Below are 26,750 nucleotides of genomic sequence, written 5' to 3'. Positions count from 1 at the left end.
CTGTGAAGCCTCTGGTGCTTATCTTCCCTAAATGAGCAGCTCCTGTCATTCCAGCACCCCTCACCATATGGTCCAATGTGCAATCCAGGCATCGAGTCATTCATGATGCATGGGGTCTAAAACAATCAAGGGTCAATTCACTCCTGACTGCTCTGTATGTAGTTTTGGCTGTGGCTGAGATAATTTCTGGCCTCACTGTTTCCTTGGAGTGAGAGAGATTCACCAATATGGATGTCAGTGGGAGCTGCCAAAAGAATGTGAACTGGTGTTGAAGTTATGTCAGGGAGCATGGAAATGAGCCAAGGGGGCAAGCTGGCAAGTACTGGACCCTCCACCTACAAAAAATAAAGACTTCTCTGTGTGCCAGCCTGAAAGGGGAATGCAAAGAGAAGAGGTGAATGAGACCTTTATTAAACCAAGAACAGGTGAGAGTGCTCAGGAAAAATGATATCAACAAATGGGAGTAGCACTTACTACACTTAAAATTTGTGTTAAAGAGGTCAGGGAGCAGCTGCTGGCTGAAAAGGAGATAGTCACCTCCATCATAACTCTGATGCACGGCAGGCTGTGCATGCAAAGTAGTCATAGTATTATGGGTAACCAAAGGTGGTTAATATGACCTCTTTCACTGACATGACCTAAGTTAAAATGATCAATTAAAATGTTAGCAATAGATGATTTCTTAGAGATTGTCGGGAAAATGGGTCAGCTGTTTGTGGCCATGATGACTTGTCCCCTTTGGCCACAGATAGGATATATATGATAAAAAGAGCTTTAATCATCAAAATTTATGAATATTTGACAAGACATTGAAACCCTAAATTACACTGGTTTGGTACTTGAAAAATCAAGTATATAGAAAAGGAGTATTCCTAACTTTGTTAACACAAGGAGAGTCATTATTTGTGAATTTCTTAGATAAGATTCAAAAAATGAGCATACTACAGATCTCAGTTATGGGTCTGTGGATCCTTTTTTGAACAGTAAGATGAGATCTGTCCAGAACTAGCAAAGAGGCCAGGCTAGATGGGGAAAATACTGTGAGGCAAGTCACCTCAGGCTAGGGCAAGTGGACAATGCAGAGAAGCTGACGGTGGAAGATGAGCTATCTGGGTGATGGTCTGATGAATGGATGTTTTTTAGAGGTTGCTGTGTTTCTTGATTGCTTGTGTGGCCAGAAGCTTTCTGGATGCTAAGAAAGTATTGTGGTGGCTGGCATCTGGGATGTGAATGATCGTGTTAAGATTTGTGAAGTCAGTTGCACCAAAAAGATTGAGGACTAGCGACTGGAGGTGTGCAGTCTTACTGAGTGAAAAGAACTTCAGAGGAAATTTTAGGTAGGACTCTGGATTTCACTGGATGAATAAAAACCACGAAGAAAATTGCAGGAGTAAGCAGACATACTACTAGGAACAGGAAAAAGTTACACTTAGCAATGCCATTATCTTTAGAAGATCAAGTAGTATGGGGATAATGTGAGACATGACAAGAGCCTTCATGGGCCAGACTTTGTGAAGGAAATTAAACAAATAGCAAAAGGTTGTTCAGCTGTATAAATAAAAAGAACACAGGAAGGCATGAGTCCACTACACAATAATGGCAGAACAGAGATTAAAGAAAATCTTGCTATGTCCTCAAAAATAAATTTGGGACAATTGAATACAAAGTCCTTGGAGTCTTATAAGAGCAATTTCTTCTGTAGGCTGGTGCTCATCAGATGTCATTTGTGGAAGAATCAAAAATCTGATGTTTTTTGTTTTTGTCAGCACCAAATCTTGCATGGACTCCAATGAGATGTTTATCAATCATTACTAACTCTAGCTATCAGCATGTGTTATCAATACAGGCAAAGAGCTGAGTAATATCCACATGAAAACCATCATCAGCTCTACATATAAATGGCTCCAATGTAATTTTTTTTTGAAAGAAGAGAAACAGTAAGATTGACGGGTATTGACTACATGTGTATTGTAACTGGCAAAATCCTGCAAATTACAGCTATTTTAGAAATAGATGAATAAATAACCACAACAATGTACAGAATATGTACAATCTGAATCTGGATCTCTCTTATTGCTCTTATCTGACAATGTTTTTGTTGCATGGCAGATAGAGATGCAAGGCTAGAAAAAGTGTTCTTGCTTACTCAGTTTGCAAAATTTTCAGAGGGTGAGAGTATTGACTTTTCCAATATCCAGAGTCAAATAGGACTAAAACATTTATATCTGTTTTGTTCAGGCTTGAGTGCTTGCTAATTCTCACCTGCAGTCTTTCAGCTGCATAAATACTGAACTGAAATGACCAAATTTGCCTTCTTGTAGCACACCTTGCATAGCAGCATATTTTCATGCTGAATCAAGTCCCTTTCATTTTCGTTGTTCGAATAGAGCATTGGTAAAGCTGACATGGTGATTCCTGTTACCTGGACATAGGGAAATAACCATATTGGTATAGGGGAGAAAGATAAAGAATATTTAGAAAATGTTTTTTTATCTCCCCATGAAGAGGATTTACTGTCCTCCATGCAAAGCTCCTACACAGTGAATCAATCTTCAGATCTGAATGTCTCACACACAAGAATCTGTGTCTCAAAATCTGATCTAAAAAATGCTGAAATTAATTAGAAAATTTCTTCCGTTTACAAAAACTGATTTTTTGGTCTTACATTAAGTTTTTAACAGTTAAGTTAAGTTTCATCCATTGAGAAGAGTTCATATCCAGTCCAGGATTCTGTGTGCACAAGCACATCTATTCACTCAAGTAACGTGGTGTTTTTAATTCAAAATAGTTGACTCTATAGTAGTATAGACTAATCACAAATGAAGCACTTACACAAGCTCTGAAATACCTCTTTAATGCCTGTAGGCTTCAATAAGAATCCAATAGTTCCAACAGGGGATTATAGGAAGCACAAAGAAAGACTCTAGTAATCTTTTGGAAAAAAATTCCTAGAATACTTCAGCTTAATATTGTGCAAAGGTATCTGTCATGTGAGGAAGTCCATACTGAAACTGGTAAACAGAATAACTGATAAACTTCAGTAAAGATCTATGCACATGAGAATTGGACTCAGATATTCAAAGATTTATTTTGTCCACAGGAAATGTCTATTTCTTTCCATTAATGGAAAATTATATTTTTGGATAGGAAAGGACTTATAAGATAAGATGTCTAGCTAGGTGTTCACAGTAAAACTTACACAGCTAACATTAATTAATTAAATTACCTATGCAGATTTTGCATCTTAATTGCATTATACATAAAATGTTGGGTCCTAATAGACAATGATGTCCTAAACAGGATAGCAAGAAAGCATAGAAAGCAAGTTCATTCCAGATATGTCTTTTTGGAGGGCATAAGGAAGCTTATGTTATTGTGACTTTTTTAGTGTGCTTTATTTTGTGGTCAGACACTTTGGTACTGTGAGTCTTCAGAGTTTCTGACAATAAAGACAAAATCAAAAGCTTTGGTAAAATTATGATTGTTCTGTGATGGCCATTGTAGTGTAGGGCTTTTGTCCTGTGTTCTAATATTGCCTACAGCTATGAATAGTTTTATTTGGAAAAATAGCTATTGTTGACTTGAATGAAAAGCTTGTTGATTTAAGACAGATATATATTTATTTGATTAGCCTTATGTCTATTTTTCTAAAGATACATTTTCTTCCAGTGGCATACAAATAAATTTATAATTTTTTCTAGAACCAAATAGTTCTAGACACTTTACACTTAATCTTTCTTGTATTTATGAGGTCACTTTACACTGCTTCTTCATGCAGCTTGCTCCTGCATACCTTAGTGATCTCTTTCTTTTTTTCACTCATGACTTTTGGAAGCTGTGCACAACTTGTGCAGCACCAAGGCCTTTTCTGCTTTCACAGCACCCCACCAGTCAGGAGGCTGGGGGTGCACAAGGATTTGGCTGGGGACACAGCTGACCCTTGCTAATGAAAGATGTCATGCTTAGTCTATAAAGCTTAGGAAAAAAAGGAGGGAACCTTTGAAATTATGACTTGTCTTCCTAAGTAACCATTTGGCATAATGAAACCCTGCTTTCCTAGACAAGGCTGAATATCTGCCTGCCCATTGGAAGTGGCAAATGAATTCCTTGTTTTGCTTTGCTTTACCTATTAAACTGTCTTTATGGCAATCCACAAACTTTGTCACTTTTGCTGTTCCAATTCACTCCCCCATGCCACTGCAGAGGGAGTGAGCTGGTGGCTGTGTGGTAGTAGCTGGCTGAGGATGAACCATGACAATCCTCTTGGTGCCCAACATAGGGCTTAAAGATTTTGAGATAAAAGTGGCTTGGTTGGAATAAGCTAGATCAAATATAGCAGATACTGTTCTTTAGCTATGAATTGACAGGGTTTTATGATTACCATGGGATTTGCTTGCTTGTATAATATAGTCTAGATCTTCTTAGTGACTGCTTTTTTTGCTTTCACAAAACGTATTTCGCTTTGAAAAAAAATGAAGTCTTAATAACATATCTGAAACCAGAGAAAGAAAATGCCACACTAAAGAACAAACAAACTCACAATAAAACGTTCTTTGTGTTATAGTCCTCCTTGGTTCTTTGATATGTTTACTCTCTTGTGTTGTTTTTATTTGAAAGTCAAGACCATTGCAGAGACAAATATTTGTAAAAATACAGTTAGGTTGATTAAAAAGTGTTTCTGCTATTTCATTTGTAGAGGAATGGACCTGCTGAAACCTGCAGCAGTGTATGGTAATGTCTACATTTCATCTTGTGCTTTTAGTGCAGAGGCAATGGCAAAGGGAGGTTTGTGTCTGCTCCTTTTCAGAGAAAACCCCATTAGAGTCTGTGTTTTCAGACAGTGAGTCATCCTTGGCCATGTGAAACCACAACTTCTTTCTTTTTGTTAAGCACTGACCTGCTCACATTGTGACAGATGAACCACACCTACCTCATAGCTTGAGGTATAACTTTCTGTCCTTTTTTGCCTTACTTCAGCAAATACCACACCTGTTCTTCTGTGTTGTACTTTCTAGTCCAACATACACTGAGTGTAATGGAACCGTTATAGAAATTTAAAGTGTGAAAGATTTTTAGGGAGTGGTAACGTCAGATTTTCCATTCCTCAGCAATGAATGGGAAGGGGTTGAACACAAATAGTGGTGTATAAAATAAGGCACCTGTTAGCAGCTGCTGCTCTGCTTCAAGTCTGCAGCTCTGCCATGCTGACGGATTACTGCTTTGTGTTGCTCGATGCCCATCAACTTGCTGCAACTAGCTGTACTTCAGGCACTATATGTGTTTACACTGAGAAAGAAAAATATTTCAACACCTGCATGTTAGAAATATGGAGACACATTCATCTTCGTTTTGGGATGTGATTGCCTTTTGTGTTAAAAAATCAAGCACCTATAGCTGTGTTTCAAGGAGAGGAATTAGAAGTACCTTCCCAAAGTACAACTAACTCACACACTTATCTCGCTTTCATTATTTGCTGTCACTGTACAGACAGGCAGTGCTTCAATCAAGTGATACACCTGCCGAGTATAATACCCTGTATAGTTAAAGTTTCTCTCCTAACTTACTGTCTGTAGGTAGATTCCCAAAGTGTGGGAATATATTCAGTGGTGGATGTTCAGTGCTCTACATTCTACCCCAACCACATTATGGTGGCATCTCTTACCCACTTCTGCCCACCCCTGCACATTCCTGCTTAGTCTTAGTTCCTCTCCACCACTAGCTTGACTTTTACTTGTTACTTATGGTACTGCTCAAGCCTTTCTATAGTGTAGCTTAAGGGATTTTTTGCCTTTTTTTCCCCCATTTTTATTCTTTAGAATTTAAATTTACTTTTTTTTTTTCTAGGACTCTGTTTTTACTCATATATTTTTACAGCTATGCCATCTGGCTTAATGTCATTTTTCACCTGAGACATCAAGCTTAGTAGAAGAAAAATGCTTGGAGGAACATCAAAACTTCATCTTTGGCAAGGCTCTGTGCTAGAAATTTGAATTGAAGTACTTAGATTTTAACTTTGCTCCATAGCCTTCAAAGAAGAGCTAATTGAACTTGTGATTAAGAGTTCTGAGTTGGGTTTTCATGGCCATTTTAGAAGTGGAGGTCTTCAGCTGTAACCAGAAGCTTCCCCACATTTGACAGAGTCAATGTCAGACAGCTCCATGACGGATCAAGGCTGAGCCCATCAGTGGCGATAGCAGCGCTCCTGGGAATGTGAGAAGGGGAAAATGACCAAAGGAGCAGTGAGAATATGTGACAGCAACAACTCTGCAGACACCAAGACCAGTGAAGAAGGAGTGGGAGGAGGTGCTCCAAGTGCTGGAGCAGACATTCCCATGAATCTGTGGTGAGGCAGGCTGGATGATCCACCACTGAGATATACAGTTGCAGATGTTTCTGTAAAGAATTTTTCTATTTCCAAACTCAGTAGAAGGAAGTCTTGGGCCATACCTTTGCTTGTTGCTATTAGCTGCAACTGAGTATCATAGGGCAGCCCTTCAGTAATCTTGCTTTTCAAATTCCTCATTTCAGGAATCTCACAGTTTTTGAAGGTGCAATATCAAAACCCAAGAAGAGTGATTGAGGAAATAGATGCTTGCCTAAAGACAGAGGGAGAGCTGTTTATCAGAAAACTTTTCTAAAATGTTGTCTCCACAGCTTCACATAAGCCACATTTAAGAGTACAGAGGACTGCAAGAGGCTCTCCTATTCCTGAAACAACATCAGGTCACAGAGCTGACTGCTCATTGTAATCTAGCACATATTCATCTACAGAAGTCTGTCTTAGAGACTCTGAAGTTTACCCACAAGTAGCACATCTTCCCTAAGATGTGATTGACAATCTGGCCCTAAAAAATAAGTTATTTGTTAAACTGATTTTATAGTAATATGATAGAATTTGTGGTGTCATCATTATTCTAATATGCACTGATTATATTTGGCAATTTAAGGTCAGAAAGCTGTATTCAAAAACCTGCATTTCAGGCAGAAACATTTTCATTCCTTAAGACAGTAAGTGCATTTTTTCCCTAGGTTCATTTAATCTTTTCCAAAGAGTACTTTCTAGAAAGACACAATCTTCTTTTTTCTAACTTTCCACTAGCAGCTGTGCTGAATTCTAAATATTCTTTGTATCCTTGGATTCCCTGAATTTTCTGATGAATCCACATATTTTCCAACTGGAAAAGAACATAGTTCTACTGCCAGTGTCTTGGTGAAACTTGTATCAGTATCTAAATTGTGATGCACAGTTTACCTTGTCTTTATACACCTTTCAGCTGATTCTCTTCTAGGCCATCAGACAACCATTTTTACTTGTTTCATGATTTTCTTTGGTAATAGTACCATCCACAGTGCAAAGGAAAATACAAAAAAGCAGTGCCCTTTTAATCTTACTTGTCAAAAGATTCCTTAAATGCACATGTTGGTGGCATCCTGCAGAAAAAGCTGAGCCAATAAAGTTAAATTGAAGCACAGTGAGAAACAGAAGAGAATACACACACTCACTCTGAAAAAATTTCACCACTAATATTCAAGTAACACAAAAGTTATTTAATGTTGTAGCAAAGTATTTGAAATATGTCATGGGACACCTACCAAAGGATTTCTTGGCAATGAATAAACAAAAAAAATGCAATTAAACTTACATACTAATTCAAAATGTTATAAAATTAGGTCTTCTGGGTGTTCAACTGTGAAAATATATTTTGTTACCTACTTCTTTCTAAGAATATGAAATTAATTTTGAGAAACACAAAAGTTATATGGATGCATGTGATCTGTCTGAACAAAATCATGGCTTGAAAGTGAAGATTATGTGCATATGTTTTTTTCCCAATTCTGGAATATGCATACATGTTATCCTACCATTTGTTTTCCCATTCAATGATTTTCATGCAATGACTTACAGAAAGAAAGAGTATCCATCACATCGGATTTTGGGTTGGAGTTTCTCTTAGCCTCAACCTGTAAAGTAGGAACAATTTTCTTCCTTGTTTTTGTCAAGATAGAATAGAATTTTTTGTAGTGATAAATTCTCGCAGATATATTGGGACTAGACTACATTATGTAAAGTTTAAGTTATGGCTTTTAAGTGCAGTTTCGGCTGTTGTATTTTTTATTTGTTTGTTGTTTGTTTGTTTTTATTTCTCCCTTGACAGATTATCCTGTCTCTAAAGAAAATGAAGGTCTTCTGGTATTGTCATATGCAGAGAGTCAGTGAATCAATTTTTTTTGTCTCACTTTACCAAAAGAAATTTTAATCAATTCATGTATGAACATTATTTTCATATACTTTGAGGATGGCATGAAAATCAACATGATTGAAACAAAACCAGGACTTATGAACTACATAAAATGAAAAAAAAATGGAAAAAGTAAAGAGATTATGAGAAAGAGAGGAGGTGGAGGAAGATCCTGGAAGTCCTTGCACAAAAAAAGAGGCCCCTGTATCCAACCTAGCTGACAAAAAAAAAAGAAGCTGGAGGTGAGTCATCCAGGCTTCTCTACAGTCTTGGATTCTGCACATATGTAGGCATGAGTGTGTGTTTGTGACACATGCAAAATGATCTACCTCACACCACGGGTCCAGCTATGACAGCAGTCACTGAATACACTCCAAGACTGAACATCAGGGAAGAAATGTTATTATATCTGTTCTGTATGTCAGGCTCATAGTGACATGCTGAAATGTGTTAAACTTAATGTGAAAGCCAGAAATGGCAAGTCCATCAAAACCAAAATGAGTTATAAATCTTTCAGTCAAATAGAAGTGTTTCAATTTTTATTTCTTGTGAAATCTTGGAAAAGAGTCTGCTAATTTGAGGGAGGGATCCAATGAGACAAATGTAGTTATTAAAAATGGTATGTTTTTTTTGAATCATGCTTCACAAACAGGTGTACTTTATTAATAACCTTGTATTAGAGAAACAGACCCTTAAATGGGGTCTTAAAACATTTTTTTTTCACTGCATTTCAGCTAAAATATTAAGATTTGTGTCTTTTTATGTTTTATAGCTCCTAGTTAAAAATATATATGCCACTCCCTCTAAACATAAGTGAGAAAAAGAAACAGTCTAAAAAGTGCATTATGACTACAAATCTTCAAATAACTGACATTTAACACTACCAAAAGAATAAGGAGGGCCAATTTCAGCTCACAGGACCACAAACTAAATTGGGAAATTCTGTCAGAGCCTGCTGTACACAGGATAGACAAGGGGAGGAGGTATAAAACACTTGTGCAGAATGCTGCACTTCAATCACCTTGCAGGTAAGATCAAATACAGTCTGAGTCCCTGGTACAGCATCCTCCCCCGGGATGAGAGATCCAGTTTTTACATCTGCACTTTCAGATGAATGAACTGGAGGAATTAGTAGGTTGTTACAGTCTTTAGGCAGTGGGAGTCCAGCGCTGGTGGAATGCTTGGACTTTGTTTATCAAATTGTGTGCTGAGCGACCATGAGTGAAGAAGCAGTTTGGAACTTTTAGGATGTGGTTCTGACCATTTCAGGAGGAGTTTTCCTTAGAGGCATGAAAGTTTTGTTTTCATTCCATGCTGGTCTTAAATTCCCACCCACCTCTCTAGAAAAGTACATATCAACTGTGTTGCATAAACTGAAATATATCTGATTGAAAACAATCATTCACAACAAATGGATGGCCATTAGAGTAATTTGGTCCAAGAAACACTTTTAAGGTTCAATAACTTTATATCTGCTATGCTTACTGTCCTGAAATATGAAAGAACTAATCTTCATTAAAATGCTACCCATAAAATGTAACCTTAACTTTTGGGTTGTTTAGGGAAATTATTAAAAAGTGACAAAATTATACCTGTGCTAATGCTGGCCTTTTATTCATTATGCTTGATGCTGTGTACAGATAATTTCAACTTCATCTTATGCTCCTTGATTAAAAGAAGTGGTCTCCTGCTACAATAATGGACATAATTTATTTCACCTGTTGGAAGATACAAGCTATTAAAATTTTGTTATCAGGAATAAGCCCTGGTTTCATTGCTACAGTGTCATAATTACATGATGTTAGAAATAGAAGAGATACATTTGAAAGGAACAGCCACTGACATAAATTCCACCCGAAAGAATAAAAATCTCATAATTTGGTAGGCAAGGAGGACTTTAGTCTTAAAACATTTATTGGTTTTTTCCTACATTTTCCCAGGAAATTTTTTTATCTAAAGAAATTGTATGGTCACCCTTGGAAATAGTTGTTTTCCATTTTTATTCTACATATTCCTATTGTAACTAATTAAAGTCTGAAAAAGATGTTATTCTCCTTTTACAGGTGAAAAATTAGGGTGCAGGGAAAGTAACTGATCATCTCAAGTAACACAGTATGTTTCAAAATGGTCTTAAACTCTTCTCCACAAGGTTTAAAATCTACATACTGAATTAATAATAACTCTTTTATTTAAGCAAATTAAACTAATTTGTTAAGATGAATAATTTATCATTCTCTTGCTAAATAGTGCCATTACATTAAAAAAGAAGCTAACAGTTCTTTTATAATATGCTGAGCTAAATAATTATGATTAATTTTACATTTGTACTGCTTTATCACTAGCATTTAGGTGTATATTTATTATGTAGTATTTTTAACACATCATGGAATCTTTGGTCTGAATAGATTTTAGAAGGTTACACAGTGTATCTCTGGATCCAAAGCAGCATTAATTGCACTTGTTTTATCTCTAGATAAACACTCGCATCTGACTGTCAGTAGTGAAAAGAATTTCTTTCAGTCCTTGACACCTAACCATTCCTGTTGATCTGCCTTGACTTCCTGTTTTTGTCCCTTATCCTTCTTAAATATAGCCCAGGAGAGATTTTAGTGGAAATAGGTAAAGTGGGAGGACTCCAAAATTAAGTGTTCATCACATGAAGCTATCTCTGTTCTGAATAGCTATATCAGTTAGCCATACAAGTTAGCTATCCCTTTCCCTGTCCAATAGTTTTGTCACTTTGAAAGATATCCTGTAAATGCTAGTGCATGACAGAAAATTTTGGGGGAAATGGGATTTTGTGATGAGAAAAACTGTCTTGTGTATAATTCACTTACAAGGCTGAGTGGGTCCTGCTCACATTTTTTTATTGGCATTTAAACCAGTGTTTGCACAAATACGTCTTTGTTTCCAGGGCCTCAAGCAATTTGAAATTAGCCTCTGTGACTGCTAGCTCTGGAAACTAACCAAGAAAATGGTTCTTTTTAAAAATCTAATAATGAAATGGAACCTAGAGTGCCAGGAATATTTTATAAATGATACTATGCCCTGCAGCGTTATTTATCTTCATGGCTACTGTACATTGCTCCCAAGTTATTCCTCTCAGTGCTGCAAAGATAAATGACTCAGCACAATAGTTTATTATATATTCTCTCTAGGTATACATTATATAAAATAGAGATGCATTACCCAAACATTGCTCACAGAAGACAGCCTGTGAGCAGTTGCCCATTTTTAAAGAAAATGGCAAGTAGAAGTGGCAGAGGATGTTTGGTACCAAATCCACATGGCCAGGGCTGAAGGCCAGAAACATCTCCTGTAACTTGACAATGGCCAAATAACCCAAGGTGGGACCCTGAGCTTCACTGGTTCCTTGAGATTTTCTTTGTTTCTGGTGTCTTACTCTTAGGAATGGATGTTTTCCATAGTCTGATTAGAATTTTAAATTTTTTAATAGAGAACAATGTCAAAGCAAACACCATGTATGTAGCAAGAGCTCTTTGATCCTCTATCACAAGCCCAAAGTGTTGGGAAAGGAGATAACGAACAGGTAGCTTCAGGAGATAATGGTCAGGTAGCTGCAGAGACCAGCTGACCTCTAGAAGTCAGTGTAGCTAAGTCTCTCAGTGCTCTGTGGACCACATCAAGACAGAAGGTGGACCCAGACTTGGAGAATGATGAGCAGAAAGTGCAGCAATCAACTCTATTTGGGACAGGAGAGCTAAAGGGTTGTCAAGGTATGAGCATATATATGCATATCAAATGTTACTAACAAAGATGAACAATGCTTTTAAATTTACATGAGACCCCCCAGATCTCTATTATGTTTTAGAAAGTGGCTATTGTTGCAATAGACATTTTGTAGAATCTTTGATGAACCTGTATGCACATGGGAGCTTAAGTGCTTGAAATAAAGATTTGATTGCCACTTAACTGGTTCATTTTCAGACAGCTGAGTCTACAGTTTCTAAATTAAGAAAAAAAGCAAGTGCTTAATCTTCAAAAATTTCTGCATATTGTAATTATTTTAGAAAAAAAATTGCTGAAGTTGAAAACAGACTTTAGTGTGGACATTAACTTAGGATTTCTAATTATGTAGAATTCTTGTTAATGATATTTTTAAAGGAAAAGGTACCTCAGTACTTCCATGGTAAACTCAATATAGCTCTGAGGATTTTATCTTCTATTAGATAAAATAATAGGTTAGAATGTCCATTAACACCTATCTGATAAAATAAAATTTCTTTAGAAAAAAAAGTGGTGTGGATCTAATATTCTTAGTCATGTTCAGATGCCTCTGGTTTGTGTAGCCAGGATTCTGCTTTTATATGGCCAAGAGATATTTGCATCCAAGACTATGACAACGAAACTTGGTTTATCACACAAAACTTCTTACTAGCAGTACTTTTAACATGGACTGTTATTTGTCCTTGTCCTCCTTTGGAACCTGCATGAAGTTTGCCTTCCTTTCAATTCATTCAATTGATTCAATTGATTCAATTCAGCATAACTTTCCACAAATAAGGAACACACCTGTACTTAACATGATACTTAACCATATAACAACCTTTTTTTTTTTAAATTACAGCACTCTGGCATCTGTTAACAACTAAGAAGAAAATCAGGAAAAGAAAACTCACCACAATTGTAGTCAACAATATGTTGAAAATCAAGAAAACTGTTTAAAAGTTGCAAAATTTTGTTGTCAAAAATCTGCATATTTTATTTGAATACTGGGAATGTGAGCAAAAGAAGTTTGCATTTCTGTGAAAAATGTTTTCCATCCAAAAGATTATTAATATATTTTTTGAAATATGTTGTTGTTGTGATTGTTGTTACTGTTTTTATTGTTTGTGATAGTGTTTGTTTTTTTTTCCTGGGGATTTCAAAATACCTCACATAGACTAGCTGAGTGCTTTCACAACTGAGTGCTTACATAGTACAACAGTATTTTTCTTCCCAAATATGATTAAATACATTTATTTGCATCCAAGATGATTAATAGGTGAATCTTGCACCAAAAGAAAATGAAAGTAGAATCCTGAATCATGTCATATCTGTCAGATGAAAATGTTGCCAGGTATTAATGTTTGATGTTCTGTCTCTCTCTGTAGTTAGTACACAAAACCACTATGGCTTTTGAGGAAGAATCATTCCAAAAGAAGTAATCATTTCAGTAAAGGTGATAGGTTAATACAAACCTCTCCACCACAGAAATCTATTTGCCTTTCCTGATACTTTATTTGGAACTTTTGCCAGCAAATTCCAGATTAAGAAAAGAGGATTTTTTGCTGGGTCAAAGCCCCAGAGATTATTGTGCCAGGAAAGATATCACTATTTTGCTCTCTTTCATTTCCTATTCCTTGCTATTTTTGATAGCACCTTCTAAATTAGTAAATATCTCACTTCCGGGAGCGAGCTATATGACCTGAAATGTATTAGTTTTTTCCAAAGTGAAAATGCTGAAGTATAGAAGGAGACATTTTATTTCAGTGCACTATCTCAGTTCTTATCAACGGGTAAAACCGGCATGAAAGGTTGATATTTACAATTTATTGCCCATTTTACCAGTGATCACTTTGATGCCGTACTATGGGTCTCCAGCAGTAGGACTGAACAGCCTGAAGAGTCAAACAGCTCTAACAGAGTGATTGCAGAACACATCAGGATCGAAACAGCTCGTGTGAAGTGGGAGAGAAAAAGCAATTTATCCTCATTCCATTCAACTTCTTTACAGTACTTGAAACACTTTCTGTTTTGAGCATTTTACTGAGCTCTTGAGCTTAGCAGCTACCAAGGGTCCAAGTAAAGTGGCTAGACATCCCCCAGACACATATATCCATTGCAGGCAACGCGCGATGAAATCTTGCATAATTGGAAATTTTTCTAATTTATTTTCTCTTCATGAATCCAACAGGTACACGTTCCTTTTTCAAAGCAAAGAAAAGCTGTGTGATGGGAACAATGTTAATGAAGATGTTAACTGCCTTTTTAAAAAGTAGTTGCTGGCATTTCTGAATTTACTTAATGAATTCTACAATGGGAAACAGTTAAAAGGGTTGAGTAGCAATGCGAAGGGAAGAAATCTTTCTGATCACAGATTCTTAGCAAGGATTGACTCCTAAGAAGAATTTTATGCTTTCTGGAACATTTAAATATATTGGATCTGACATGTTTGTCATCTTAACATTATAGTGATTTCCTCCTTAAAAAATAGGAAGGACATATTGATTTTGTCCAAATTAGATCTGCTTAATAATCTTTGCAGTTTTATTGCCATGTATACCCCTGATAATCCAATTTATGAGCAGCTGCAATGGGCTGTTACAATAAAATTGAATAAATGTTTTCCTTCAGCGCCAATTAAAAACACATGATAAAAGCAACCAAAATAAAAAATATTCTTCAAGCATAGAACATCTCTCATTTTACAAGATGCTTTTCTTGCTTTCCTTAAGTACAGATCTTTTAACTACAACCTTACTGACACAAAGATCAGTATAGGTAATAATCTGCCTCAGAAAAGTGAATACTTGCATTTTGCAAACACCTGGGTTTTAAAGTATCTTATTACAAAGCAGGTTCAGTAGTGGGTTATGTAAAACAAAATATCTGTTCTGGTCTCCTCCCTTAGCAGAGATGTTAATATAGACATTGTGTCAGGACAGATGACTTTCCTTGATGTTCAGGGCAATGAGTAGATTGGCAAATATGAAAATATATCAACTTAGATAATGGTTCTATCTTTACCATTATTTCAGTTATGTTTCCAGACAACAGTAACCCAGATTGGTAAAACTGAAAAAAGTGTAAAAATTAAATTTGTTTTAAACTATTTTCTATTATTTCCCTTTAAACTATTTTATAGTTTGTTTATTTTTTATATCTTGTCTATTTTTTCAAATTTTTCTTAATTTGGCCACTGAAAATAGCTGGCATTTTGTTTTGGTTTTTTTTTTTTGTTTTTTGTTTTTTTCTTTTTGGATAGTAAACATAATGGAATATACAGAATTTATTGGAAATCCTGTAACATCAGCTACAACTTGCACAGTCACCACTTGTAGGTATGATTAAATACCAGAATAAAAAGTGTAAAACACTTAATAGTATATTAGCATGCTCTCTGTTTCCTACACATGTATTTATATACGATAAATGACCATTAGCATTTTGTGCAGAGAGGAGGCTGGGAGCACTGGGTGCAGATCAGTCCCTTCTGTGCTGACCTGTGTCCTGTGGGTAGGAACATAATTACTGGAAAAAGGCAGTCCAAGGAGTGGCAAGGTAATGAGCAGAGGAGTGCACATTATGGATTGTTCTGCTGTATGCAATTTTTTACTAAAAAAACCCACAACAAAGTAGATGTTCAGAATTCACATCGCTCATGAATCTTTGTAGTTTTGATATGTTCAAAACCAACAAAACTAAAAAGAACAATGTTATGCCTTTTTAAAAATGGCAGGGAGAAAAATGCAAAGAACAGAAAGGAGACCAGAGATTGTTTGCTGGTTACTTGAAGCAATCAAGTATGAGAGTAAATCAACTGTTTTGTGTAATCTGGAAATGACCCAGAAATATTTTATTCTGGAAGGACAAGAATGAATTAAATCATTACATCAAAATCAAGAGCATTTTTCTGAGATTATCAGTGTTTTGAAGAACTGTCACATGACAATGCAATTTTACTATGGCAGCCTGTGCCTGAGGTTAGGGGTTATAAATGAACTATTTGTTTAAGTCAACATAATGTTGTATGAATGCCTTCATTTAAATATAATTATGGACTATTCAGAAAACAATTTTTATTGATGCAATGTGGTACAAGAATAAAATATTTTTAAAAATCCAAACTTTATTAAAACTTTTTATCTGAGGTTTTGGAAGGTCATTAGATTTTTCGTCCTTTTGTCTCCTTGTCCTGGAAGGATAAGAATGTCCATTCATACTGTAGATCAAACCCATTTATGAAAAAGTTTAATAACAGCAATGTGGTCCAATACACCTTCTAATCACTGGAAAGATAAAATAGTTTAGCATTTAGTGTTGTGTGTACTCTCAATTATGGGAGCACAAAAATGGCAAAAGTTGCACGAAACATAATGATACTGAGTTATAGCTGACATTTCAAAGGACTGGTGTTTGGTACATTGGTGTCAACATTTTTTTCTGGGATCAGAGCATAACCTGTTTTTCTGCAATTTGCAGTCTTGGAGGCCAGGAGGAAATACAATGCAGGTAATTAATAGGGGTGCAGATAAGAAAATGGATAAAATGCATTGTTCTAGGGACCAGCTGTGCCTGGTCTTATTTACTGGAGCCTCTCAAGGCACTACAAGTGTGCAGACAACTTGCTTCCACAACTTCCATGCATGGGTATGGGCATAATAGAGACATCCATACCTGAGGGCTGGTGATGGAAAATGCCAACCAGCCTCTGAGACTGAACTTGCCTTCTCTTGCCCACTTGGTGGAAAGAGCATGCTTTTCTTAGCCAGGGAACTTTTCTTCTCAGCCTGGAGAAAAGAAGGGAGACTGCAGCAGCCTTGCAGTACCTAAAGGGACCTACAACAAAGGCAAAGGGATTTTTTACAAGGGCATGTGATAACAGGACAAGGGAGAGAGCCTTCAAACTGAAAGACAGTAAGATTAGATTAAATATTAGGAAGAAATTCTTTACTGTGAGGGTGGTAAGGCACTGCAACTAGTTGCCCAGAAAAGTCAGGGATGTCTCATCCCTGGAAGAGTTTAAGGCCAAGTTTGAAGGGTCTTTGAGCAACCTCTTCTAGTGTAAAGTTTTGGAGTTTGGAAGTGGATGATTTTTAGGGTCCTTTTAATCCCAAATGTTCTATGATTGTATTTGATAAGTGAACACTGGTAAATGGGCAATGAACTGGGCAAGTTCAAACATCTGCAGCCCAAAAATAAAAATATATCAACAGGTATTCTGCTAGGGATCATGTGTTTTAAATTTCTATTTTGAGATTTTCTTCTCACCTTGAAACCCTTCCTCCAAGAGCTGTATCTCCTCTCGCCCCACATCTAGAAATGGAAGTCCTACCCCAGCTTTCCCTGCCTATATCTATATTTAGGGAAGAAATAAAGCATTTATCACATGCAATGAGAATAATTTTTGATGAATTTATATGATCCTGCCACTTAAGGCTGCTTTGTGACATTTATCTCCAAGAGGTTGCAAAGATTAGTTGTGAGTGGAGCAGAAGAAGCTTTTCCATCCTCCCTGCTTGCCCAAAGGAGAACATGTTTTCACTTTCTAATACCACCTTCCACACAACTGAAGATCATTTTTTCTCTTTTTCGCTTTTTAAACATAACAACCAAAGATGGTTCATCTGTGATAATACTTTTCCTGTCATCTTTCTTCTCCATTTTTCTCTCTGCTTGCTTGTTCCTGTGATTTTATGTTTTGGGACCCACTGAGTATATGGCACATTTACCTTATATGTTTGTTTAATTTTCTGACGGAGGCACTGAAAAGGCAAGGGGCAGAATTCATTTCTACTTACAAACCAAGGATGAAAGCAACCTACCCTTGTGATTTTTCTGCTGAATGGGATTCAGAAGGTTGAAATACTACTTACTAAGCACAGGAAATATTATTTTGCCAACAAGCTTGACTAAATCAACTGCAGAAAAAAATGATAAAATAAAGATTAAAATGTTTGGTTTTCCTTTAGAGAGGAAGTGAAAGCTGCATAATTTTTCATTATTACCATTTGCTCCCTGAGAAATAAAGTTTTCTCAGCATTTGCAGCTTAAACTCCTGTTTCCAGAGGTTAACAACACAGCTGTAAGGCTTCAGTCTCAGTTTAACATTTGGCACTGTTTCTGCCTTGAAATAGTACCTCTGGTACATATACATAATACCTTCTCCCAAAGGGTGTCATAGCACTTTAACACACTGAACTTGAATAGTTTATTTCATCCATCGTCAAAATGCAACTGCTTTTGAGATGCAATACAGCTTCAGAATGCTGAGTTCTATACAGCATTTTAGGTAAGGGAACAATGATAATACCTGCAAAATTTAAATCATTTTGGTTTTGCTAGTATTTTAAGTGAGTAACATACTCCGTTCTCTAGGCATACTTTTGTAGTCAGAGATATAGTACGGCAATGACAAGATTTGAGATCACATTAAAAGGGCAAAGACATTTTTATACACTTTGAAATCTTCCAAATAATTCCTGATTGCAAAACCTTTTCTTGTACCTTTCTATTCAATTAGATTACAATCTTAGTTATCTAATGCTGCTAAAGCACAATGGAATATTCTTTAAAGCACAGTAAAATTTAAGTTTCAGATGAAGATAATACAAATTAAACATGGCTGTAATTAGTTCTGTGCTTCCTACTAAAGAATCAGTATTTTGTCACTGACATGTGAAAAAAGCATTTGTCATTTTCCCACTTCTGAAGGATAAAGTTTTAGTGTAATTGTCAAGAATTTGTCAAGACAGACAGCAATGAACAGTTTTCACTTTTTCCAGAGGAATGGCATGGACCAGAATCATAGCCCAAAAGGCAGCTTAGACACTGACATCCTGTTGTGGGGGTGGAAGGGGAGAATCTGGGTTTGTGGATGTACCTTGTCCAAAGACTGGAGTTTGGTCCTGGATTGTTCTGCAGCCGTGCTATCAATGCAGCCCTGGGGATCTTGTGTGCTGAACTTCCAGATCTCAGTGAAGCCTTAGCAAGACCAAAGTACCAAATAATTGCATCCAAGGTAGTTCTGAGGGCAAATAAAGAAATATTTACTCCAAGGAGGAAAGCCCTAGTAACTCTCACAGCTCTGAACAAATTTTCTCTATCTGCCTAAACACAGCTTAAATCTTGCATTATGGCTGTAAGTCAAAATTTTATATGGAGGCATAGCATGTCAAGAAATTGTTAAGAGTCATGGCAAATGAACTTTGAATTGAAGCAGGATCTCAGCACCAAACATGTTAATTTGCTTGCTACTACTAATCAATTTATAAAGGCTGTGTCAGCAGGCTCCAAGTGCAAGCAGAATGATCTGGCCAAGGCACACAGGTACATACATTTATAGGTTTATACATTTACAGATAATCAGAGACTGTGTTTCTGACCTTGTTTTTAGTGGAATATATTTTAACAAATGTAAAACTATTTTTCTGAAATGAAAATTAAGGTGATAACAGGATTAAAATACCTGGAGTATTTCTCTGCTGATTAGGCTAGTTTATAGATACCATAGATCCAAAATAAAGCTTGTGCCTTGCTGATATTCTTTGCGAGAACATTGAGGTAACAAACATTGATCTATCCACCTGAAAATGCCTTTGTGACAGTCAATTCAAAGGATTGCAAAGGAATTTGCACATTTTGTAACCCTGAAGCTGCTGATTCTGAGTGACAGGTAAATCAGATTTGACTTTTCTCTTGCAGTTTAATTTCACTTAGCTAGGGAAAAAATGTAAAAGGGCCACAGATCAAAGAGAACTCTAGCTGAGAAAAAGAAAAGACAGGGCAAAAGATGACCTAAATTTTCAAAGTGACTGATGATTTTTGTTATTTCCCTTTTGGGGCTCCTGATTTGAGACAGCTTAAAGGATCTTGATAATCAATCTTGATAATCATAGTATAGTTGCTCAGCATATTGTTTGAATACCCAAGAGAGTCTTCTAAGCATCTCTAAATCAATTTTCAAGCAGGCACATTCTAACCAGAGATAATTTTGTTAGAATTTGGAATATTGCATATTCCCAAATTTCCCAAATTTTAGGAAATTATTGGTAGGAGCTGAGGTTTTCAGAGACCTCACAATAAAAATATTTTTCCTTATGTGTGTGTGTGTTTTTTTTTTTTCCCTGTTGTTTTTTTGTTTGTTTGTTTTTTGGGGTTTTTTTGTTTGTTTTTATGGTTTTGTGGGTTTTTTTTTTTTTTTTTTTTTTTTTAATCAGAAATCCATTTCAAAGCTCTTTAATCCACTATGCTTGAAGTTCCTTGATTCTAAGAGCATTTAGTGTTTGATTCCCTAAATTCTCCCAGCATGGTGTGGGCATTATCTCCTTCAGTGACTGAGCTTTTTCTGCCTGGTGGCTTTTTGTTTTGTATAGGTATACCCTCAAGCATTCAGGTCTGTACATATAAATTACACCTTGTCTGTTCCATCCCATGCTGTAGGGGTGGAACCGAGGATTCCTCCTCCCACAGAGATCTGCCCATGTCCTCCTGAAGCCATTCATTTAGTTCCTTGATGCCAATAGCATGCCCTGTTTTCCTTTGATGTTGCCTTCTTTCCTGGGATTTCTGCCAAGCCAGCTCATGCCTCCAATGGTTTGTCTTCCCTGGCAGCTGAGATGATGTCTCAGCAGCCTTGCCCTCAAGAGATGGATTGCCAGAAGGACTTTGGCTCCAGCTCAGCATATGGAGGCTTGTTTCTACCCTGTCTGCACAGGCTCAGACCAATAAGAACCTGAATTTCCATAATGAAGAACAACTCCTCTTGGCTTCCAAGAGGGGTTGTGATTTTGCCCCATGACCCCACATCACTTCATCCCAGCAAACATCAGCCCACACTCAACACTTTGTGCATCAGCAGGACTCAGGAGCATTATCCACCTGTTTGTTACTGAGATCCCTGCACCCTTTTTGAGCTTTAGGTTCCCCACATACTGCACTTGGCAAAGTAAGAGAGGTTTGGAAGATACAATCATTCTATATTGCCATTTTTCATAATAAAAAAAGTGCATCTCTGCTAAGCTGGCACACTGGACTCCACTCCCAGGGATATCAGAAGAACTGTGCATTTGCAGTTGTTTCATAAACAAAGAAAACCTGGGCTCTTTTTTCCCCCAGTTTAATGCTTGCAAGGACAAAAATAAAAAACAAACTAACCTCAAATTATATTTGAGATATGGTGTATGGTAGAAAAACATAGAATGTTAATGTGTCAAATTTTCCAATTTTTTTTGCCCCAAAATAGTAAGATCTAATTTTTCAGAAAAATCCAAACTGCAAGACTTGTCCTGGTGATTTTTGGATTTTTTCTTCAAAGAGATCTTTAAAGTCTAGTGGCCTGGGAGTGCATATTGTGGGTTTGCTTCATACCTACAAACTCTGGAAGGATCGTGATTCTTGTCAGCCCTGTGGTGATCCTGCAGGAAAAGGGAGACTTGAAGGGCTTCAGTCCTTACTTGCTTATGCATCAGTGAAATGCTTGATGACTGAGATTTTGCTATTGGAGATAGTTTTTGATGAACTGTAATTTTTAATTAAGGAACTCATTCAGCAAAATGTATGCAAATAATTCTGATGCTAAAGCAACAAGTGATTTTATAAAATTGTGATTGGATGAAGGCTATGGAGCTCTCTCCATCTCCCATGTGCCTTGCTTGACACCTAAATGAAGGCTTTTTTTCTTACACTGGAGCTTTATTTTTTTCAGATTACATTAAGCAGCGTGTTTTGGTGCTTAAATCCAGATAGAACTCCTTTTAATGGATTACAAAGCACATGAACACTAAAATTATTTTATTGCTGGATCAGGGGAATCCACTAATTCTGCCCTTAATATGCCCTTTTATTATGAACAATTACAGATGTCTCTGGAAACTGTATGATTCCACACAGGATACAATGAGATGGCTTAATGAGGTGCTTTATGGACACAATTCAAAATTAACTTTGAATTTCCTGGCTTTTGTTGATTTTTGTCGCAACCTTAACATTTTTCAAACATTACATTAAAAAAATAAACCTGTATGTTAACCAAGATTTATTATACCCTAGTGAGATAAAACTTGTTTTCAGTTTTTAGTAATAACATGATTCATTTCCAAGCAGCTGAGCAGTAAAAATAAAAAAGAGATAGATCTGAATGAAAAATAATACTTCCTAACAAGAACTTCCCAGATTTTCACAGGATTTTTCAAGAAATTTCAATGAGCCCCAAGAATGAATATATCAAATGTCTCATTCCGACAGGTTTGTAATATACTTTTCTTATTCCTAAGTGCAAATTAACATGAAAGCATTGATCTGAATTGCTATTTTTAGTTTTTTAGAAGATCAAGGGTCTGATATCCCCTCATGTGTTTGGCTGCTGGACAGACTTAGAATCACTGACATTCAGTGATCAGCTACCATAAACTCCTTAGAGGGGATTGCTATTATATAATTTATAACTTCTTTTGCCATCTCTGGTCTTTGTGTGAAGCTACTGACAGCAAATGTTTGGCAAGCAATGGTGGCACATGGCTTGTAGGGCTTTCTAACAGAGATAGATAGATAGATAGATAGATAGATAGATAGATAGATAGATAGATAGATAGATAGATAGATAATTTTTCCCTGAAGAGAGAGTAGGAGGACAATGTTCCACACAAGGGCACTAACTAGAATCTGGTTGCTCTTCAATACATCTAGATGAAGTGGGTACAAATACATAAAGCCACTCCATTCAGTAGGGGCGGCAGAGTCCCAGTTTGCAGCTGATGGTGCCTCTGTACCATTTGGATAGCAAATGTTTTTTGCTTCCTTAAATTCCCATTTCTACATTTCATCCTCAGGAATAAATGTGGCAAACATTCATTTTTATCCATGTGGAAAGAGACTGTGGTTTATCCCTTTCTTGACCAATGGTTTTAAGGCTTGCCCCCTCCTCCCCTGTTGGTGAGGCTCCGTGTGTCCCCTGAACATCATCGATTCAGCCTTCCTATTTGAAATACTTTGTGGTCATTGATTGCCATATCATCCTTGTGCATGTTTTCTTGCCCTGCTTACTGGCTTTATTGTACCTCTCAGTGCACAGGCCAAGACACAGAGGATCGAGACCAGAATCTTGCTTTGCCATTGCTCTCTTCAGCCCAAAACCTGAAGTCAAGTGTTGCATATCAATAGCAGGATGCTTTTTTCACACCTTCAGTTTATTTCTCCTTTCGGGGAAAGAATTTCTCTTAGAGGCTTGTTTGGATTGTTCTTGTCAGCAATTATTATTTTATATCTGAATATGTCATGCTGTCTGAACCTGCACCTTTTGGGATCTTGACCTCAAATTTGTTTACTCTTCTAGTATGTTGCCAATGAGATCACATTTTCAAACTGTCATACCTGTTGCCTTTTTACTGGTACCTATTCCTAGCACAACAGAACTCTCTGGGGTTAGATCATCTTCCAGAGTAAGGCTCTGAACTTTGTGTGAATTCCCTCATCAGTTTTCTTATGATTCAGAGTGCTATAGGTCTCACTATCCTGTCAGCCACAGCAGATAGTAAAATGAAAATTAAATGGATTGAAGCACAGAGAGGACAAAAAATACTGACCCAGACATTTCTCTATATATTAGTAACTTGCCCAATGATTTTTCATGTACAAAAGATGAGATCATGTATGCACACATGATATAGGACACCTCAGATGTAAGATATCTACTTGCCCAGACTGAGTAAATTGCAAGAGATTCTAGTTAAACTTCTCCACTGGATAAAAGCTGGAGTCAGCTCCCTTAAGTGTCTGATCTTATTATCAAAGAAAGAGAAGACATAGCAGACTTCAAATGTAGTGGGTGATCAGACCACCTAAGGAAACCTCCTACTTTTGTCCTTGAAAGCCTACCTCTCCATTGGCTGTGAAGACAGATGGAAAAGAGAAGCCTTAGTAAACCAAAATTAGCTTCCTTGAAAAATCTCTGGGGTCTATTCAGCATTTCCACCAGAAGGATGTATTTTTACCAAACTATAAAGATTTACATAATTTATATATAACTTGCAATTACCTATTGGAAAAAATATTTATTAAGAAATCATGATAGAGTTTTAAAGAACTTAAAAATCCATTCATGTGTTTTTAAAGATATTTTCCTTGGATAATTACACACTTTATTAAATCAGTCTGAGAATCAGACAAATTACTGGCAAACCAATGCATAAGAGATGACTAATTCTCATATAACAGTGTCACCTAGGCACTACTATGAATAATGCATTCCAAAGCATAAAATAGAAAGCACCTGAATTAAACCCCATGTCTGAGAGTATCTGAAGGCAAAAAGATCTGAATGAGGAAAGGATATGAATATGAATAACCACTGAGACTTCTCAATCAACAGAGAAGTTTAATCTGTTTGTCTACTTTGTGGAACTTTTCAGACTGCATGCTCTGAATGATTGAAGTAAACCAGGTAGAGTAAAAGCAAATAAAGGATCAAAAAGAAAAAAATAAAAAAGAAAATAAAAGAAAACAAATAAGCAGGAGCAAGAAGATATGTATTAAATTTTTTATTCTCTTTTGAGGGTAGATGACAACTGACAACTTTCTCTGTAGAACATGGTGGCAGATGAATGTGCTTATATACTTCTTTTATTTTCACTGTACAAAGGTCATTTTCACTTGAAAATCAGACACAGACTGTGCACTAGTAGCAACTTGAACAGCCACCAGCAAAGCACAATTAATTTTCTCAGACAGTGTTACAAAGGCAGACACCAGAAACAAGAATCATGCTGAAAGGGTCATCTTTGTTTCTTCTTTCTTCCTCACCTCCATTCCAGACATGCAGTTCTGCTGCTTATTTTGTACAGACCTTAACAGGTGCCAGATCCCTCTGTGAGACACTTTCACATGTTAAAGCTGCAGAAAACAAAACTAGAAACCTGTATGATTTTTTTTTTCCTATTAATGAATTAAAGTGAGCTGCAAAGGACCTGACAGACGCCAGGGCAGGTCAAAGACAGGGGGTAATGCTGCAAAGCTGAGGAGATGGGATAGGTTACTATTTGCATAGGAAGGGAGAATGGAGCTGTGAAACACAGGACCTAGAAAATGTCCCACCTCAGCACAGGACTGAGGTGTTACCAGACCATGTCACCCTTCAGGAAAGTAAATTCTTATATCCAAAACAACCTGCACAATCTCAGTAAAAAGATTAACTGGGGTAGAAGGTTGCTGCTTATATTTGTCAGAAAGAATCAGGAACAGAGAAGAAATCACCCCCATTTTGCTCAAACTGAGCTGTATGGGCAACTACCTAACAACATGGATGGATGCATGTCTGTATTCTTTTTCTTTATTTTCTGGACACACTCTGGTGTCTGATGATTAGACAGAGCAAAACCCATGTAACACCACCCACACGGTGGATGTGTGGTCTCCCATTTGTACTTTTGCATAGTTTCTCCATAAGGAAAATTCATTTCCTGGTGAATGAATCAAACCTTATCTGCATCCTTGAACTCCTGTACCTTCCACAGCACTTTGGTTGCACATGGACTGCCTTTGGGAATGGTCTCCTGCTTATGAGAGTTTCTCTGATTTTCCCAGGAATAATCTGGGAGTGTGTGCTAGTCGACATAAGCCAAAGGCATGCCAAGGTCTGTTCTCAAATCAATAAAATGCCTTGTCTGTTTTATATGTTACAATTCTATAATTCTTTGCTTAAATTTTTACCTAAGGTACTTACACAATATTTTTCTTCAGTTGTAATTGCTGTCATTCCTCAATAAAAGAGTAGAAAAGTAAAGGAAATATTTTAGAATATTCTTTGAAGGTTTTGTGATAGAAACAGAAGAATTTACTTTGAAACATCTCTATGGAGGTCATGTGGGCTGATCTTCTGCTTAAAGCAGAAAGATACTCAAACCTCCAGTCTGCAAAGCTGCTTTTTATTCTTTTTCACCCAGAATTGCAGAATCACAGAATTACAGTCACAGGATAACTGAGGATGCAAGGTCTCTCTGGAGTTCATCTGGTCCAACTCCCCACTCAAGCAGAGCCACCTAAAAACAGTTGCTGGCACTGTAGGTAAAATGTTTTTTGTATATCTCCAAGGATGAAGATTCTACAACCACAGGAAAAGCTATGTCAGTGCTTGGCAACCCTCACAGTTAAAAAGTGTTTCCTGATGTTCAGAGGAGACCTCCTGTGCTTCAGTGTGTTCCTATTCTCTCATAAAAATTCCAATAAAATCTAAAACCAGTGTCCTTGAAAGAAATAATACAGACTGTTGGAATAGCTAGTGGGTTAAAACATGAATAACAGATTGGTCTAGATAATGTCTGGAAGTTCTTTCCAAACCCAATTATTTTATTATCCTATGATTTAAGCTAATATATGTGATTTTGCTAATGTGATAACAAAGTTCTGAGGTCATGTCTTTCTTAAGCAGTCACAAATCAGAAACTGTGATTCATAGCTGTGTTAAATGCAATTGAAGGCATCATAAGTGTGAAATTATTGTTTTCACTGATTTCTCAAAAGGTGTTGTCTCTGTTAATTTAAATACTTGGTTTGTCCAGAAAGCTGCATTTAACTTAAATTTCACATAGCTTGAAGAATAAAAGTAAAAATTGTATAATTATTATTAAAATAGTCTTATGATAGTGTGCATTAAGCTGTTACATAGACATAAAGGGTCAAAGTACCTAGAATCACTATGCAAAAAATGAGAATGTTTCACAAGAGAAAAAAATTATTATAAATGCTTTTCTTTACTGGCAGTTCTTTTCTGTTTCTACTTCTAATAATACCATT

General features: G+C 36.6%; 1 long non-coding RNA gene across 1 annotated transcript in view; it reads left to right on the top strand.

Annotated features, from left to right (window-relative positions):
- LOC146768426 (uncharacterized) overlaps window positions 1-15,192 on the top strand; it is an 82,375-nt gene extending 67,183 nt beyond the window's left edge. The window contains exon 6 of the long non-coding RNA XR_014952989.1: window positions 8,157-15,192. This is a non-coding gene — a long non-coding RNA (uncharacterized LOC146768426). The remainder of the gene's footprint in view (window positions 1-8,156) is intronic.
- Window positions 15,193-26,750: the final 11,558 nt, after the last annotated feature.

The sequence above is a fragment of the Lonchura striata genome, chromosome 2, assembly GCF_050655825.1.
Source record: "Lonchura striata isolate lonStrDom1 chromosome 2, ASM5065582v1, whole genome shotgun sequence".
NCBI classification, from domain to species: domain Eukaryota; kingdom Metazoa; phylum Chordata; class Aves; order Passeriformes; family Estrildidae; genus Lonchura; species Lonchura striata.
Note: the sequence above shows the minus strand (reverse complement) of the source record. Positions and strands in the feature narration are given on the sequence as shown.